At 44.3% G+C, this 17,246-nt stretch overlaps 1 protein-coding gene across 1 annotated transcript in view; it reads left to right on the top strand.

Moving 5' to 3' along the window:
• Positions 1-448: 448 nt before the first annotated feature.
• The window catches only part of RAB7A (RAB7A, member RAS oncogene family), an 87,142-nt gene continuing 70,344 nt past the window's right edge, over positions 449-17,246 (top strand). Inside the window, exon 1 of the mRNA XM_009181363.4 lies at positions 449-681. The gene's annotated coding sequence lies outside the window, so the exon portion shown is untranslated. The remainder of the gene's footprint in view (positions 682-17,246) is intronic.

Genomic DNA, 17,246 nt, shown 5'->3' on the forward strand with positions numbered 1-17,246 from the left:
ACTAGAACGATAACACACATTGGCATCAGACAGACCTTGGTTCAAAACCCTGCTCCACCAGTTTCTGTGTTGAGCTAGACCAAGTGACCTGATATGTTCGGTCTCAGTTCCTTATTTGTAAAATGGTGATAATAATTTTTGGTTAGGTAGTTAAAGTAAGGATTAATGATGCCTTCCGAAGAAGGACACAATTGGAATGGCCAGTTTACCCCTTGACCTCTCTTCGGTGGCATTCTTTATTCTGGAGCAAGGAGGGATGGCTGAGGGAATCTGTCTGTGGGTCCAACATGGCGCCGTCCTGCTCCTTGTACAAGCCTCAAAGATGGGGACAACCATTTGGGAGCAGACATGTTTGTAGCACGTGATCCAGGCTCTGTCCCAAGGCAGCCGGAACGTGACGCAAGGTTGAGGCGGGGCTCCTCCTCCGCACCCTGGCGTCGAGCGTCTCGTGACAGGTACTTCCGCTCGGGGCGGCGGCGGTGGCGGAAGTGGGAGCGGGCCTGGAGTCTTGGCCATAAAGCCTGAGGCGGCGGCAGCGGCGGAGTTGGCGGCTTGGAGAGCTCAGCAGAGTTCCCTGGAACCAGAACTTGGACCTCCCCGCTTCTGTCCTCCGTTGAGTCTCCTCCTTGGCGGGAGCCCTCGCGACGCGCCCGGCCCAGAGCCCCCAGCGCAGAGGCCGCGGTAAGCAGCGGGCCCAGCCCGGCCGGCGGCCTGGCCCCATCCCCCTCCTCAACTCCTCGGTCGCCAGGGCCTCGCGTCCTCCCTGTCCTCCTGGCAGGCTCCAGGCCCAGCCCTGGCCTCGCGGGCAAACTCGGCATCGCTCAGGCCCACGGAGCAGGCCAGGACCCCACCCGGCTTGGAGAGGTCGGAGGTCGTCGGGCGTGACCTCTGGCCGGGTTGCCGGCCCCGGCCGCCGGTCTCGGACGCTCTGTTTACTGTTGGCGTCGATCTCAGAGACCCAAGAGGGTTCATTGACTTGAACGGCCCTGCGCCGCGGCAGGACGCGCTAGCCGGTGGAGTTATTTAGCGTGGCGAGCAGGAGGTTGTCAGAGCCCACGCCTCCCGCCGCCGTGCCCACCTGGCGTGCATGGGTCACAGGCGCTGGGGGCCGAGCCGCGTTCCCATCCGGCTCTTCAGTTGAACAGCCTGACCCTGTTAGTGGGAGAGGTTCCCTGACGGCAACTGAGTCAAGGCGTGAGTCAGGTCACGTGCGCTGGGATCGCCTCAACACTTGTGTACATTGAGGCGCCTCTGGCGCTGGGAGACAGGGAGCTTTTTGTCCTAGGCATGTTACGGTAAATCCTGAGAGAAGTTTTTCAACTTAGTCGGGGAAAGATGGTAGTTGGATGTAGAGTTGTGTTTCCATTCGGACCGTGTTGGGGGCCTCTTTCTGCATTCATTTTACGCTTGATACCTAATGGGTCATAAGGAGAATATTGAGAATACTGACAGCAAATATTTGAGCGTTTGTTATATGCTAGGCAGCGTGGCAAGACCGTTTAACAGATCATTATGTTTAGTTCTTTGAACAACCCTCTAAAGTACCACTGTTGTGCCCACTTAACACAGTGGGAAATTGAACAGAGAGGCTAAGCCATTTGACCAAGGTCACACAGCTAAGTTACGAAGCAAAGATGCAAGCCCAGGCAGTCAGACTCCAGAGCACTTTATTCAATTTCTAGGTTATACTGCTTTCACGTGCCCCTGAAGCTTGTGGTTTATCTTTTGCCACCTGGTATCTGTACCTCACTGCCTTCCACCACCTCCTTTCTTTCTGTTGATGTCGTTTGAAAGTCTTTCTGGTAGCATCAGTTCTCTCTTAAAGCCATAAGAAATGCCGTTTGCGACTTATCACACATATTGTAGTGTAGTTGAATTAGGAGCTCTTGAATACTGGCGGGATACTTAACTGAGGTTTGAAAAATTTTGCAGGTAGGCCTGGCAAAGCTGCCTAGCGAACCTTTCTTACAACCTTAGTTGATGGCTGTCCAGCCAGTTGGTTCTTCCCTATTCAAAATACTGCATCTTTGGTTTCCTAAAGAACAGGCTCTTGTCTCTTTCTTGTGACTTAAGCAGCTGATGAGGCACATGATTTCTCATCCATGGATTAATAAAGTCTCCTCTTAGTGTGTTTCTCTCTTCAAACCTGGGAAGGTTTGTTCAGATTTGGATTTAAGAACTGGAAGGTGAGTTAGGAGTGCTTCTCCTGAAGGGACTGGCTAAGTTAAAGCTTAGCGTTCACAATCCTGTTGTATTCAAATTTGTCTTTTTTTTTTTTTTAACTTTGCTACCCAACCTAAAATATTTAAGTGAGTAATAAGTACTGTAGCTTTATATAATGTTTGAGTTTAGAGGAGAGTAATGATAGGCACCTTTTTATTCATTCATGAAGTATTTTGAGTATCCATTGAATATCAGCAATGTATCAGGCGTTGTGGGATGTTGACTCAGGGAGATAGGCATGGTTCCTGTCCTCAGGGAATTTTTAAAAGGTGAATGATCTTGGCCAGAAATTCTATTGTGGAATGATTTGGTGGTAGAACTTGAGGCTTTTTGGAAAGAGTTATTTCTCATTTCTGCTGATGAATCCGTAGTAATCCAAAGGATGGTGTTCTGGCTAACTTTAAGGCTTTGTTAATTTTAACAACAGCATTTGTATGCTCTTCAGAGAGTGTAGAAGATAATATTACAGTTTCTAATTTATCACATCTTTTAAAGAGTAACCTTCAACACTCAACTTGTTTCTCCTTTTGCTCTGGTGGCATTTGTTTTATTTTATTTATTTTTTGACACGGAGTTTCTCTCTTGTTGCCCAGGCTGGAGTGCAATAGCGCGGTCTCAGCTCACTACAACCTCTGCCTCCCGGGTTCAAGTCATTCCCCTGCCTCAGCCTCCTGAGTGGCTGGGATTACAGGCATGTGCCACCATGCCCGGCTAATTTTGTATTTTTAATAGAGACAGGGTTTCTCCATGTTGGTCAGGCTGGTCTCGAACTCCCTACCTCAGGTGATCTGCCTGCCTTGGCCTCCCAAAGTACTGGGATTACAGGCATGAGCCACTGCGTCCGACCGACTCTAGTGGCATTTTTTTGGTTCACTTGAGAGGTAGTCCATGTCACTACCATTACCTTGCACTGCAGTGTCTTTGAGCAAAGGTACATTTGGACATTTGGCATACTGGATTTTTTTCTTCAGCTGGCAAGAAAGTTTAATGTAGCACTGATATTGTGTCGGCCACAGTTTCAGTACCATTCTACATAGAAAAGCTGTGCTACCCTATCTCCCACAAACTTTCTAGGTTCCCTTCAAGAGAAGATTTGGATTTTGCATTTGTGGTAGAACTGCATGAGTAAACAGAGGGTGGAATGTAGAAGATACTCTAAAAATAGTTTTATTAGTATATCCTTCTAGGTAGTTAGCAACCACGTGGGGCAATTTTTTTTTTCGTATTTTTTTTGATGCCAGCTGTGTCTAAGCTCACAAAACCTGTATCAGAGAACAACGCTTTATAGTAAAGTGTGGCTTTGAATCAGTTTTCTGACCCCACTGCCAAGTGAAGCCAGAAAATTTTGGTTATTTGATTAGCTTTTAATACGTCTTCAAAGAGTTCTTTGCTAATAACATTTTTGCTCTTACTTTGGCATTAGCTTTTGTATACAAAGATGCAGCAAACACAGACCACACAAATATGACAGTTGTCTTATGCACATTGCTCTCCGGCATTTGACACAAATATTTTAGTTTTTCCTATGATAAAGTATTTAACTCCCCATTCATATAATTCAACAAATACAGCTGAGATAGATTTGACCAGATGTTGGACTTAGAGCTGTAGGCAGGCTTTTTTTTTCCTGGAGAGGTAAGGATTAGAAGTGCTTCTGAATAAGGCTAAACAGAGGTTCCCCTTGGCACTAAATGTCTTCTGAAGGCGACTGAAACTGGAGAAATGAACTCCCCGCCTCCCCCCTTATTTTTGGCTATTGGCTTGCTGTTGATGACTCTTACCTCTCATATAAGGAAGGTTGCCGCTGTGTTCTCAGGCATCCATTCCTTTGTGTTACCATGAGCTTATCTGTTAATATCATCTAATAGTTCTCTGTGCTTCTCTGTCTGCAGTTTGCTGCAGAAACATTTTGCAATGTGTTGATCTTTTCAGTTATTTGCTCTTACATCTTCCCTCTATTCTGTTTTTCCCCACAATCCATATGGCATTAAAGACAGAAAAATAGTTTGCGTTTGTGTTTTAAAACTTCTTTTTTCTTTTTAGGAGGAGTCTCGCTCTGTAGCCCAGGCTGGAGTGCAGTGGCGCCATCTTGGCTCACTGCAAGCTCACCCTTCCAGGTTCATGCCATTCTCCTGCCTCGGCCTCCCGAGTAGCTGGGACTACAGGTGTCCGCCACCATGCCTGGCTAATTTTTTTGTGTTTTTAGTAGAGACAGAGTTTCACTGTGTTAGCCAGGATGGCCTCTAGGATGGTCTCGATCTCCTGACCTCGTGATCCGCCTGCCTCGGCCTCCCAAAGTGCTGGGATTACAGGTGTGAGCCACCATGTCCGGCCAAAAACTTATTTTTAAAACATTTCTTAATGGTAGTTGTGGTCACTGCAATTTGTGAATCAGAGGTATAAGTGATGTGGCGAGTGAAATCAAAACGGGTTTTTTAGCAGTGTCTGTTACCAGTTTCAATTTTAGTATCCCAGGCTGTGATTACAAAAACATTTTTAAGAATAGCTACTTGCAAAATATCTCCTTGGGGGAGGAGGAGAAAGCTTGGAAGTTGGTTCCAACACTAATCTACAGTACTGGCCTTGTTCATTTGCTTGAAGATGCAGTACTTAACTCGTGGGACCTGGAGTCTCTGTTTTGGTGATGGCATCACTGCTGAGAAATTAAGTTTGCCTGATTCTTTTGTCCACTTCTGGTCTCCTGGGACTGTCTACAGTTGGGACCAAGCAAATATGAGGAAGCCTATTAAGGGAAGCCTGGGACCAGGGCAGTTTAGGAATTCTCCAGCCTTACTTGTCTCTTAGTTGGTCCTTAGTTGTGTGGCTGCTGCCGTAGGAGGTTCTGTCTTCTCCCTCAGCCTTTCCTTTCCAGCTTTGCTTCATACTACTGGGCATTAACCATCTCACATTAGGAGTCCCTTAAAAATTACTTAGTGAGATAAATAGTTATATCATTGATTTCCAGTATTGGTATGTAAGCATAATAAAAAGTTGGTTTCCATTTAGTAAGCTTTGTACTTTGAGTTATTTGAGAGTACATAATTACAAAGCTGCTATGAGTTAACCTTAAGTGACACAGCATAGACTTTATGAAAAATAGTGTCCCTTATATATGGTATGCAGTCAGCCAACCAGCAGTTCTCCCGTGCACTTACAGATACGGGGGTCCCTGAGATAACTGCGGGTCATCTAAAACCCACTCTTAAATCTTCTAACCTGCACCATGTTGATGGTTGTTAAAAGAGCAATAACATGTTGTAGAAACCTTCCTACACATTTGCTTTTAAATGCTTTTTAATATTTCTGTGCTGTTTGTAGTTTACATATGATTTCATTTGGTGCTCACAACTGTTGTGTGTATCTGCCTGAGATAGCTGAGGCTGTATGCTCATGTGGCTCAGCTGGAATGTCAGTTTAGGTCTGTTAACCAGCTCAGTGCTCTTTCTGATGTACCATCTTGCCTTTCCATTATATGCTAGTGCCCTAAAGACTGCGTCATGTTACCCCTTGTAAAAGTGTATCTTTGACTGGGGGCGATGGCTCACGCCTGTAATCCCAGCACTGTGGGAGGCCAAGGCGGGCGGATGACGGGGTCAAGAGATAGAGACCATCGTGGCCAACATGGTGAAACCCTGTCTATACTAAAAATACAAAAGTTAGCTGGGCATGGTGGCATGCACTACCTTTTTTTTTTTTTTCCTCTGAGACGGAGTCTTGCTCTGTCGCCAGGCTGGAGTGCAGTGGCATGATCTCGGCTCACTGCAACCTCTGCCTCCCGGGTTCAAGTGATTCTCCTACCTCAGCCTCCCAAGTAGCTGAGACTACAGGCACGCGCCACCACGCCCAGCTAATTTTTGTAGTTTTAGTATAGATGGGGTTTCACCATGTTGGCCAGGATGGTCTCAACCTCTTGACCCCATGATCCACCTGCCTGAGCCTCCCAGAGTGCTAGGATTACAGTTGTCAGCCACCATGCCTGGCCCCACTACCTTTTATTTAAAATGATATGTCTTTTTTGCTGATTATTAAACTATTCAGTTAAAAAATAAGCTAGGAAAATTCAGAAAAATAAAGAAGGAAAATTTGTGATTCACTACCCTGAGGAAGACCAAAGTGTTAACTGGTTATTTTCTTCCTTTGAATGTATATTTTAATACCTTCCTTTAATGAAATTGAACTCTTGGCCAGGCGTGGTGACCAGTACTTTGGGAGGAGTAATCCCAGCACTTTGGGAGGGTGAGGCAGGAGGATTGCTTGAGCCCAGGAGTTCAAGACCACCATGAACAACAAAGTGAGACTCCATCTCTACAAAGAAAAAAAAATTAGGTGGGAGTGGTGGTTGTGGTGGTTCACCTGTGCGTGGGAGGCTGAGACGGGAGGATCACTTGATTCCAGGAGTTTGAGGCTGCAGTGATTTGTGTTCGTGCCACTGCACTCCAGCCTGGGTGGCAGAGCAAGAAAAAAGAAATTGAACTCTCCCCAGAAATGATGTGAGAATTTAACTGTGGAGGAGACAGGACACTCTTGGGTCATGTGACCTGTGATACTTCTCCTAGTAGACACTGAATGATGAGAAGCTAGGGATCATAGGAATAGCTGTATTTTTAAAATGTTTAATGGTAATGAGTGAGGAACCTGATGCATCCAGCTCCAGAGTAAGGTTTATTTGCCATGGTAACACTGGATAAGTACATTGTTGCCTGTATTTCCAAGTGATTTATCATTTCTGTATTTTAGTATATATATATAAAGAAAAGTGCACAAATAAGTGGACGGCTTGGATAATTTTTATAAACCCAGAGGCCCTCTTAGTCTCCTTTAAGTCATTATCATCGATGCCCTGATGGTTGGGTAGTGAGTCTTCTGATTTCTAGAACTGTAGACTAATTTTGCCTGATTTGGATTTTGTGTAAATGGAATCATACACTGTATTCTTCAGTATCTGGTTTCTTTGACTCAGTGTTGTTTGTGAGACTTTGTGTCGTTGTGTGCAGTTGTAACTGGAGTTTCCATTGCTCAGTAGTAGTATGTGATATATCATAATATATTTAAGTAAAAAGACTGAATTTTAGGGTATGTGTCTGTATTCATTTGCTAGGGCTGCTGTAACAAGTATCACAGATAGAGTGGCTTAAACAGAAGTTTTATTTTCTCAATTCTGAAGGTTAGAAATCTGAGGTCAAGCTGTTGGCAGGATTGGTTTCTTCTGAAGCCTCTCCTTGGTTTGTAAATGACTGTCTTCTCTTCCCTGTGTCTTCACATGATCTTTCTTCTGTATTGTCTGTCCTAATCTCCTTTTCTTTTAGGACACCAGTCATACTGGATTGAGGCCCACCCTTATGACCTCACTTAACCTAAATTACCTCTTTAAAGGCCCTGTCTGCAAATAAGTCACATTCTGATGTATTGGGGATTAGGATTTCAACTTAAAAATTTTAGGTGGACACAGTTCACTTCATAAGAGTATCTATTCTGCTCTAGTAGATATGGCCGGTTTTCAAAAGTTGTAGCAGCGTACTCTCCCATCAGCAGTGTATAAGAAGTCCAAATATTCCACATCCTTGCTAGCACTTGTAACTTTTTGTCTCTTTAATTTTAGTTCCCTCTGGTAGAAACCCATTTCTTTATGGCACCATGGTACAGCCTGTTTACTCAACAGTGTGGGGGAACCTCAAGGGACTGGGGAAGGTTATCCTGGAGTAATATGTGTCAGTTCGAGACTACCTCTTGTAAGTGCTACTTACATCCATTGGGGTTAGAAGCAGAGGTTTGGCCAGGCACGGTGGCTCACGCCGGTAATCCCAGCACTTCGGGAGGCCGAGGCGGGCAGATCACTTGAGGCCAGGAGTTCAAGACCAGCCTGGCCAACATGACGAAACCCTGTGTCTACTAAAACTACAAAAAATTAGCCAGACATGGTGGTGGACACTTGTAATCTCAGCTACTCAGAAGGCTGAGACATTATAATCACTTGAACCCGGGAGGTGGATGTTGCATGAGAATTGCTTGAACCTGGGAGGTGGAGCTGAGATCTCACCACTGCACTCTAGCCTGGGCAACAGAATGAGACCCTGCCTCAAAAAAAAAAAAAAAAAAAAAAAAAAAAAAGGAAAGCACCACTTCAGTCCAGTGAGTGAGCAGTTAGTCTTCCATAGTTGCCCATCGCTTACTTTTGTAGTCTGGACTCCATTCCTGGTGGTGGAATTGGCCTATAAAAGAGTAATCTGTGGGGTATAAATCTAGCCATAGTAGAGAGTTCTTTCCTTCCAACTCTTTTGATCAGACACTTGGGCCCTTAAAATATCATATTCTGTCGTACATATGCTAGAAATAGGTCTGTTTTGCATATTCTGACTGACCTTTCAGATATTAATGGGCCTTTGACCACCAGCATGTTGGCTGCGTGATGCTCAGCTTTGTGTATCTATTATAGACCTTAGTGTGATTGAAATAACATTGCATGACTTTGCCTGTCTTCCAACTTGAGGACAGGGATGAATCACTATTCTAGAATGGATCTTGAAATATTACTAAACTTTTGTTTAAAATTTTTCCAGTTCTAACTTTGCAGAGTAAGTTATTGTTTATAGCATGTAAATTATGCTTCTGGGTCACTGATTAATATGTGTAGGTTTCCTGAATGATAAACTGTGTGTTGTGTTCATTTAACAGATTTTTCTTCTCTACTATAAGAAAACACTGTTGGCTCCTATGGGGAATTATTCAGGAATAATTGTAAATACAGGGCAGATGAGAGTCATTTAGTTTAGAGTTGTTCAATGCCTAGGGTGGTGAGGGACATATTGAGTGGATTTTTAAATAAATCGGTAGGCAGGTTACAGTTGGGAAACCATTGTAGTTGAAAGGAATGGCATAAGTCGATGAATGGATGTAGGGATTACAGTAGCTCTAATTTGGGAATGACTGTATGTATGGAATCCAGATCCTAGTGGGGAGGGCAGGCACTGCAATCCCGTGTTGGAGGCTTTAAGGTCAACCAAGTGGCACTTTGCGCCATAATGCTGGAATAGACACGGCATAATCCTGTCACTTGAACCTCACAAGTCAGTCAGATGGTACCCTAGTTATGGGTTAGGAATGGCTTTTATGTTGTCATTTGTTTAAAGAAACCATACATTAAGAGCTTAGTGGGCCAGGACTGAAATACTACAAGTGTTGTGCTTAAACTTTTAGAGAGTTGTTTCTTCAGAAGTGGCTTTAATGAAAAGTTAAATGTGGGAACTGGTTAGGGGAGGTGGGATAGAGGAAGAGAGCAGTAAGTTTGGTTTTCCTCTTTAGCCAGTCCATTGTGGGCTCCTCTTAGCAATTTATGGGCAATCTTTTTTACTGGTTAAATGCCTGAGATAATCTAGGGTTGATATCAAAAGCTTCCAGCTATCCAAAATAGTTCTTATGTAACTGTTTTACTAGGTATCTGCTTTCCAGTTTGTCTTACCAAAAAGAAAAAAAGGCACGAATCATCTTAGTCTCTCGTTAGAGACTAAACTTTTGGTTTAGTACCTGGGTTTAGAAAGCTTGAGAACAGTGGTGCGTCACCTTGAAGAATCTGTTGATCTAAGAGTGAAGTCCTCTTCACCAGAATTGCCTTCCGAGAGACTCTTCTTTGTGTGAGTTGCCTTTGCTTTTTCCCTCCCAGCAGGAAGGCAATACCCAGAGCAAAGTACATAAACAATGTCTTTACATTACATAGAGGTTGTTACCTTGTTTAAGCTTCACAATTTAAACTAAGTAGCATTTGATTTGTCTTTTTTTTTTTTTTTCCAGATGAGGAAATGGACTAAAAGGTCATGCTCAGTATCTTGGAGCCACTGTGTGTTAGTGGTACCGGGACTAGCATCCAGTATTCCAAGTTGACAGATGATTCTTTAATAATAGCAAAAGAGTAATAGCATCTTCTGCGGAAGAACAGCCTTTGTAAATTTTATCATTCAGTTTTATTTAAATGTTTTAAAAAGAAGGTTGCTAAGAGTAGTCTGTTTCTTTTGAAATATAAATTTTCAAGTGGTAAATCTTCAAGCACTATCAGACAGAATAAGCTGGGTTATGCTGTAGTAACCAATAACTTTAAAATGGCCGAAAAGAGCATTGGTTTTCTAGAGGCTCCGCATCATTCTTTCTCCAACCAGTGGAGCAGCCGTGATAGGAGTATTGTTGGCTGCCTTGGCAAAGGGAGAAATAACTGTTGGAGGCTCTTGTTCTTACAGTTAAATTCCAGCACAGGAATGACACGTTATTTCATGTCACTTCTGCTTACCGTTCATTGACCAAAATGAGTCACACCACACAAGGAATCAAGTGTGATCCTAAAAAAAAAGAGCTTAGTTATAGATAACTGTGTTGCCCATCTTTACTCACTAATCACCTTCCTATCCTAAGAAAGTTGTTTTTTTTTTTTTTTTTTTGAGACGGAGTCTCCCTCTGTCACCCAGGCTGGAGTGCAGTGGTATGATCTTGGCTCACTGCAAGCTCCGCCTTCTGGGTTCACGCCATTCTCCTGCCTCAGCTTCCCGAGCAGCTGGGACTACAGGCGCCTGCCACCATGTGCCCGGCTAATTTTTTGTGTACTTAGTAGAGACGGGGTTTCACCATGTTAGCCAGGATGGTCTCGATCTCCTGACCTTGTGATCCGCCCGCCTCGGCCTCCCAAAGTGCTGAGATTGTAGGCGTGAGCCACTGTGCCCGGCCATTTTTTTTTTTTTTTTTTTTTTTGAGACGGAGTCTCGCTCTGTCGCCCGGGCTGGAGTGCAGTGGCCGGATCTCAGCTCACTGCAAGCTCCGCCTCCCGGGTTCACGCCATTCTCCTGGCTCAGCCTCCCGAGTAGCTGGGACTACAGGCGCCCGCCACCTCGCCCGGCTAGTTTTTGTATTTTTTAGTAGAGACAGGGTTTCACCGTGTTAGCCAGGATGGTCTCGATCTCTTGACCTCGTGATCCGCCCGTCTCGGCCTCCCAAAGTGCTGGGATTACAGGCTTGAGCCACCGCGCCCGGCTCCCGGCCATTTTTTTTTGAGATGGAGTCTCTGTCACCCAGGCTGGAGTACAGTGACGATGCAACCCCAGCTCATAGCAGCCTCTGCCTCCCAGGCTCAAGCGATCCTCCCACCTCAGCCTCCCAAGTAGCTGGGACTACAGGTGTGCACCACCATGCCCCAGCTAATTTTTTATATTTTTGATGGAGATGGGATTTCACCATGTTGTCCAGGCTGGTCTTGGACTCCTGAGCTCAAGCAATCTGTTCGCCTCAGCCTCCCAAAGTGCTGGGATTACATGTGTGAGCGACCTATCTTTCAGTCTTTTTTTTTTTTTTTTTTTTTGAGACAAGGTCTCACTCTGTCACCCAGTCTACAGTGCAGTGGCGCCATCATGGCTCACTGCAGCCATGCCCTCCCCAGGCTTAGGTGATCCTCTCATCTCAGCCTCCCCAGTAGCTGGGACTACAGACACATGCCACCACATCTGGCTAATTTTTTGTAGGTTTTTTTTTTTTTTTTTTTTTTAGAGAGGGGTTTTACCATGTTGCCCAGGCTCATCTCAAACTCCAGGACTCAAGTGATCCTCCTATTTTGGCCTTCCAAAGTGCTAGGATCACAGGAATGAACCACCATGCCCAGCTCTCCCCTGTCTTTAGAACCTCTCCCCCGCCCTTTTTTTTTTTTTTTTTTTTTAAGGATTTGTTCTTGTTTTTATTTTGTATTTTAACATTTTGAGACAAGGTCTCACTGTTACCCAGTCTGGAGTATAGTGGCCTGAACACAGCTCACTGCAGCCTCGACCTCTTAAGCTCAAATGATCCTCCTGCTTCAGCCTCCTGAGTAGCTAGGCTCACAGTTGTGTGCCACTGTGCCCAGTTAATTTTGTTTTTTTGATAGAGACAGGGTCTTGGCCATATTGCCCAGACTGGTCCCAAACTCCTGGGCTCAAGTAGTTCGCCCACCCTGGCTTCCCAAGGCGCTAGGATTACGGGTGTGAGCCACTACTCGTCAAGAACCCTATGTTTTTCCATTATTCTTGTTTGAGGCTCTCCACAAATGGTTTCCAGCTTGCCTTCCTGGCTTTGTTTTTTTAAATAAAGACACACGTTCCTCTGAGTTGCTTTACTCACCTTTTCCTTACCACACTTTGTTCTCTACTTCCTTTATCTTGATTCCTGCCACTTCCCTTTCATCTCTGTTTTCTAGCTCCAGTACTCTGTTGGCATCCTGCCTGACTCAGGTACCAGTCCACTTTTAGCTTTTCTTAATCACTTCCACCCATACTGTTCTCTCTTTTTACTGAATCCCTGGGCTTGCCACATATTATCTTGTAGTTGTGGATTTTGTGTATATATCTTTTCTACCTTAGAAGGGGGCCTTAAGGGTAAGTCCCAGACTGATTTACTTGTTTTTCCCCAAATGTTAACCATTTGAAAGAAAGAATTAAATGGATGTTTCTCAAATGGCTTTTGATAGATACATGTATAGTAATATATCTGTTGTCATACCTGGCTGGAAAAGAAAATGCCTGTGAATTCTTCACTTTGTTTGAAATCAGTGTGTCTTGGCCGGGCGCGGTGGCTCAAGCCTGTAATCCCAGCACTTTGGGAGGCCAGTAGTGAGGATCCTGAGGTCAGGAGGTCGAGACCATCTGGCTAACATGGTGAAACCCGTCTCTTCAAAATACAAAAAAAGCAGCACGAGGCGTGGTGGCAGAGCCTGTAGTCCCCAGCTACTGGAGGCTGAGGCAGGAGAATAGGCGTGAACCTGGGAGGTGGAGCTTGCAGTGAGCGAATCGCCACTGCACTCAGCCTGGGTGACCTGTATGAGACTCCGTCTCAAAAAAAAAAAAAAAAGAAATCAGTGTGTCAGAAGCTGTAGGATTGTAGAAGCTTCCTTAAGCAAGGTCACAGTATGGCTGTCAAATGTGTTACTAAGCTTTAGTCTCCATTTCTGAAAAACGAGAGTAATGGGTAATCCTTAAGATCCTTTCGTATTTTGACATTCTCTGACTCTTGAACATACTGCTGTGGCTTTTGCACCATCCAGCTGGTTAAATGACACCATCAGAAACTTTAAGGACCCTGTTAGCCATTGAGTATATGGATCTTTGCCCATTCATTTCTTAGAGGCAAGAGGCACTGGTAGGCAGTTAGATTTTTCTTTAAAACGTGTACTCTTCTAAATTACAGAAGCAGTATAAAAGAAAGTGGACCGGGAGTGGTGGCTCAAACCTGTAATCTCAGCAGTTTGGGAGGCTGAGGCGGGTGGATCACCTGAGGTCAGGAGTTCGAGACCAGCCTGACTAACATGGTGAAACTCCGTCTCCACCAAAAGTACAAAAAGTAACCAGGCGTGGTGGCGCGCTCCTGTAATCCCAGCTACTCAGGAGGGTAAGGCAGGAGAATTGCTTGGACCTGAGAGGCGGAGTTGCAGTGAGCCAAGATCATGCCATTGCACTCCAGCCTTGGCAACAGAGCAAGACTTTGTCTCAAAAAAAAAAAAAAAATCTTAAAGTGAACAGATTTTTTCTATCATTCTGGATAATTTGGTGGCTATAATTCAAAACGTTTATTTTTTATAAAATTTAAATGAGATCATAAAATCCATACTCTTGGCTGGGCGCGGTGGCTCAAGCCTGTAATCTCAGCACTTTGGAGGCCGAGACGGGCGGATCACGAGGTCAAGGAGATCGAGACCATCTTGGCTAACATGGTGAAACCCCATCTCTACTAAAAAAAAAAAAAAAAAAAACTAGCTGGGCGAGGTGGCGGGCGCCTGTAGTCCCAGCTACTCGGGAAGCTGAGGCAGGAGAATGGCGTAAACCTGGGAGGCAGAGCTTGCAGTGAGCTGAGATCTGGCCACTGCACTCCAGCCTGGGCAACAGAGCGAGACTCCGTCTCAAAAAAAAAAAAAAAAAAATACGTACTCTTCTGCAATTAACTTTTTAAAAATTCAACCATATATAGTAGTCAGCTTTTCTTGTAAGTGCATACTATTTTTAATGACTGTATAGTATTGATCATAATTTAACAGTCCTCTAAATGAACATTTCAGTTATTTCCAGCTCTTTAAGAAAAGTATTTAATAGGGCCGGGCACAGTGGCTCACGCCTGTAATCCCAGCACTTGTGGGAGGCCAAGATGGGTGGATCACTTGAGGTCAGTTGAAGACTAGTCTGACAAACATGGTGAAACCCTGTCTCTACTAAAAATACAGAATTAGCTGGGCATGGTGGTGCACGATTGTAATCCCAGCTACTTGGGAGGCTGAGGCAGGAGAATTGCTCGAACCTGGGAGGTGGAGGTTGCAGTGAGCAGAGATTGGCCATTTTTGCCCCAGCCTGGGCAACAAGAGTGAAACTCCATCTCAAAAAAAAAAACAAAAACAAGGGCTGGGCACGTTGGCTCCCGCCTGTAATCAATCCTAGCACTTTGAGAGGCTGAGATGGGTGGATCACAAGGTCAGGAGATCGAGACCATCCTGGCCAGCATGGTGAAATCCCATCTTTACTAAAAAAAATACAAAAATTAGCTGGGTGTGGTGGTGTGCGCTTGTAATCCTAACTACTGCGGAGGCTGAGGCAGGAGAATCGCTTGAACCTGGGAAGTGGGGATTGCAGTGAGCCGAGATCGCGCCACTGCACTCCAGCCTGGCGACAGAGAAAGAAAAGTATTTAATATTTATATTTTCCTACTTATCTAATCATTTCCTTAAGATTTAGTGAGTATACATACTTAAAATTTGGTTTTCATTGCCATATAGCCTTCGGGAAGGTTGTATACTTTATATTTGTAGTTTGAGGATTTCATTTATATAGTTGTCAATTGTCAGTTTTCTTAATCTTTGCCAGTTTAATGAATGGGAAAAATTTAAATGATGTCTCATTATTGAGGGCTTGTGTTTTGGTCAGGCCTGGTGGGTCACTCACGCCTGTCATGCCAGCATTTTGGGAGGCCAAGGTGCACGGATTTCTTGAGCCCAGGAGTTCAAGACCAGCCTAGGCAACATGGTAAGCCCCTGTCTTTACAAAAAGTTAAAAAATTAGCTGGGTGTGGTGGCACATACTTGTAGTCCCACCTACTTGGGGGGGTTCAGGGGAGGATCTCTTGAGCCCAGGAGGTTGAGTCTACAGGAAGCCATGATAATTCCACTGTGCTCCAGCCTAGGTGGCAGAGGGAGACGTCTCAAAAAAAAAAAAAAAAAATTGTTTATTCAATAGATTAAACTTTTGAAAAAATATTAACTACATTTTTTTATGTATACTTAATTTTTTTTTTTTAACTTTCTGCTTTTGTACATTTATTGTCTTTTGTGAATTGGTTTTTGTTCTCTGAAGCCCATGTGAGGTTCTTGTACCTCACCTCTCTCCCAGTTTATAAACATTATATGGCAAGAATTTTGATCCTTTTCATGTTGCAAACATTGTTCCTGGCTTGTATCTCTTGGTCTTGTTTGGCTGATGGCATGTTTTTGTAACATAGAAACTTTTCTGTAGTCACATCTGTCAATTTGTTTTCTGCGCTTCATATTATGCTTAGGCCTTTCCCACCCCCAGGACAATAAAAACAATGTTTTCTTCTAGTAATTCTAGTACTTAGCCAGGTATAATATGTCAGGATCTTTTCCCAAATGCATAGTTTTTCCAGTATTTTATTGTATTATTATCTTTTCCTCATTGACTAGAAATTTTTTTATCACACAGTATATTTCCCACCTCCATGTCTTTTTTTTTTTTTTTTTTAAATTTTAGATAGATTTATTTACGAAACAGAGACGGTGTCTCACTATGTTGCCTAGACTGGTCTCGAACTCCTGCACTCAAGCAGTCCTCCCACCTTCACTTCTCAAAGTGCTCGGATTACAGGCGTGAGCCACCATGCCTGGCTGTGTCTGTTTTTTTTTAACTCTTCTGTTTCATTCTTTGTCGGTGGGACAGTACTACCGTCTTATCTGCATCTGTTTTGTTTTATATATATGTACACACACATAGATACGTACATACATACATATACTTATACACACACACAACAAGTTTTTTTTTTTTTCCTTGGAGAGAGGGCATTGCTCTGTCACCCAGGCTAGAGTACAGTAGTGCGATCACGACTCATTGACTCATTGCAGCCTTGACCTCCCAGGCTCAGGCCATCCTCCCACCTCAGCCTCCTAAGTAGCTGGGACCACAGGTGTGTACCACCATGCCCGACTAATTTTTTTTGTAGAGATGGGGTCTCGCTGTGTTGTCCAAGCTGGCCTCAAACTCCTGGGCTTAAGTGATCCTTCCACCTTTGGCCTCCCAAAGTATTGGGATTACAGGCATGAGTCACTGTGCCTGGCCTACTTCATAATTTATTGTGATAAACTAGGCAGTTTCCCATGTTTCCTAGAACTCTGCTGAAGTTGGACTCAAATACATGTTTACTTCTGATTAAATCGGTGCTCTTTCTTTCCTTTGTCCCTTAGTCATCTTATGTCTAGCAGACTCGTTCATCAAGAAATTTAGAGGGAGCCTGGGCGCGGTGGCTCATGCCTGTAATCCTAGCACTTTGGGAGGCCTGAGTTAGAGACCAGCCTGGCCAACATGGCAAAACTCTGTCTCTATTAAAAATACAAAAATTAGCCCGGCGTGGTGGCTAATGTCTGTAGTCCCAGCTACTTAGGAGGCTTAGGTAGGAGAATCACTTGAACCTGGGAAGGGTAGGTTGCAGTAAGCTGAGATGGTGCCACTGCACTCCAGCCTGGGCAACAGAGCTTCTCTGTCTCAAAAAAAAAAGAAGAAAAGAAATTTAGAGGGCGCCTTTCCTGAGGTGCCTCAGCAGAGTGAAGAAGCTAAATTTTCCCCCTCCCAATGTATCTGGGAAAAATACCCTGTAAATGAATGTTTACTCAGGAGGTTTTTGAGTACTTACCATGTCCCAGGCCCTGTGCAAGACAGTATCTATACAAATGGTAAAATATCTGGTTCCCAGCCCCCAAGGAGCCCTGGGTTTGGTAGGGCATTGGTCATTGGTACATATCTTTTAATCCTTGT

The sequence above is a fragment of the Papio anubis genome, chromosome 2 (assembly GCF_008728515.1).
Source record: "Papio anubis isolate 15944 chromosome 2, Panubis1.0, whole genome shotgun sequence".
In the NCBI taxonomy this organism is placed as follows: domain Eukaryota; kingdom Metazoa; phylum Chordata; class Mammalia; order Primates; family Cercopithecidae; genus Papio; species Papio anubis.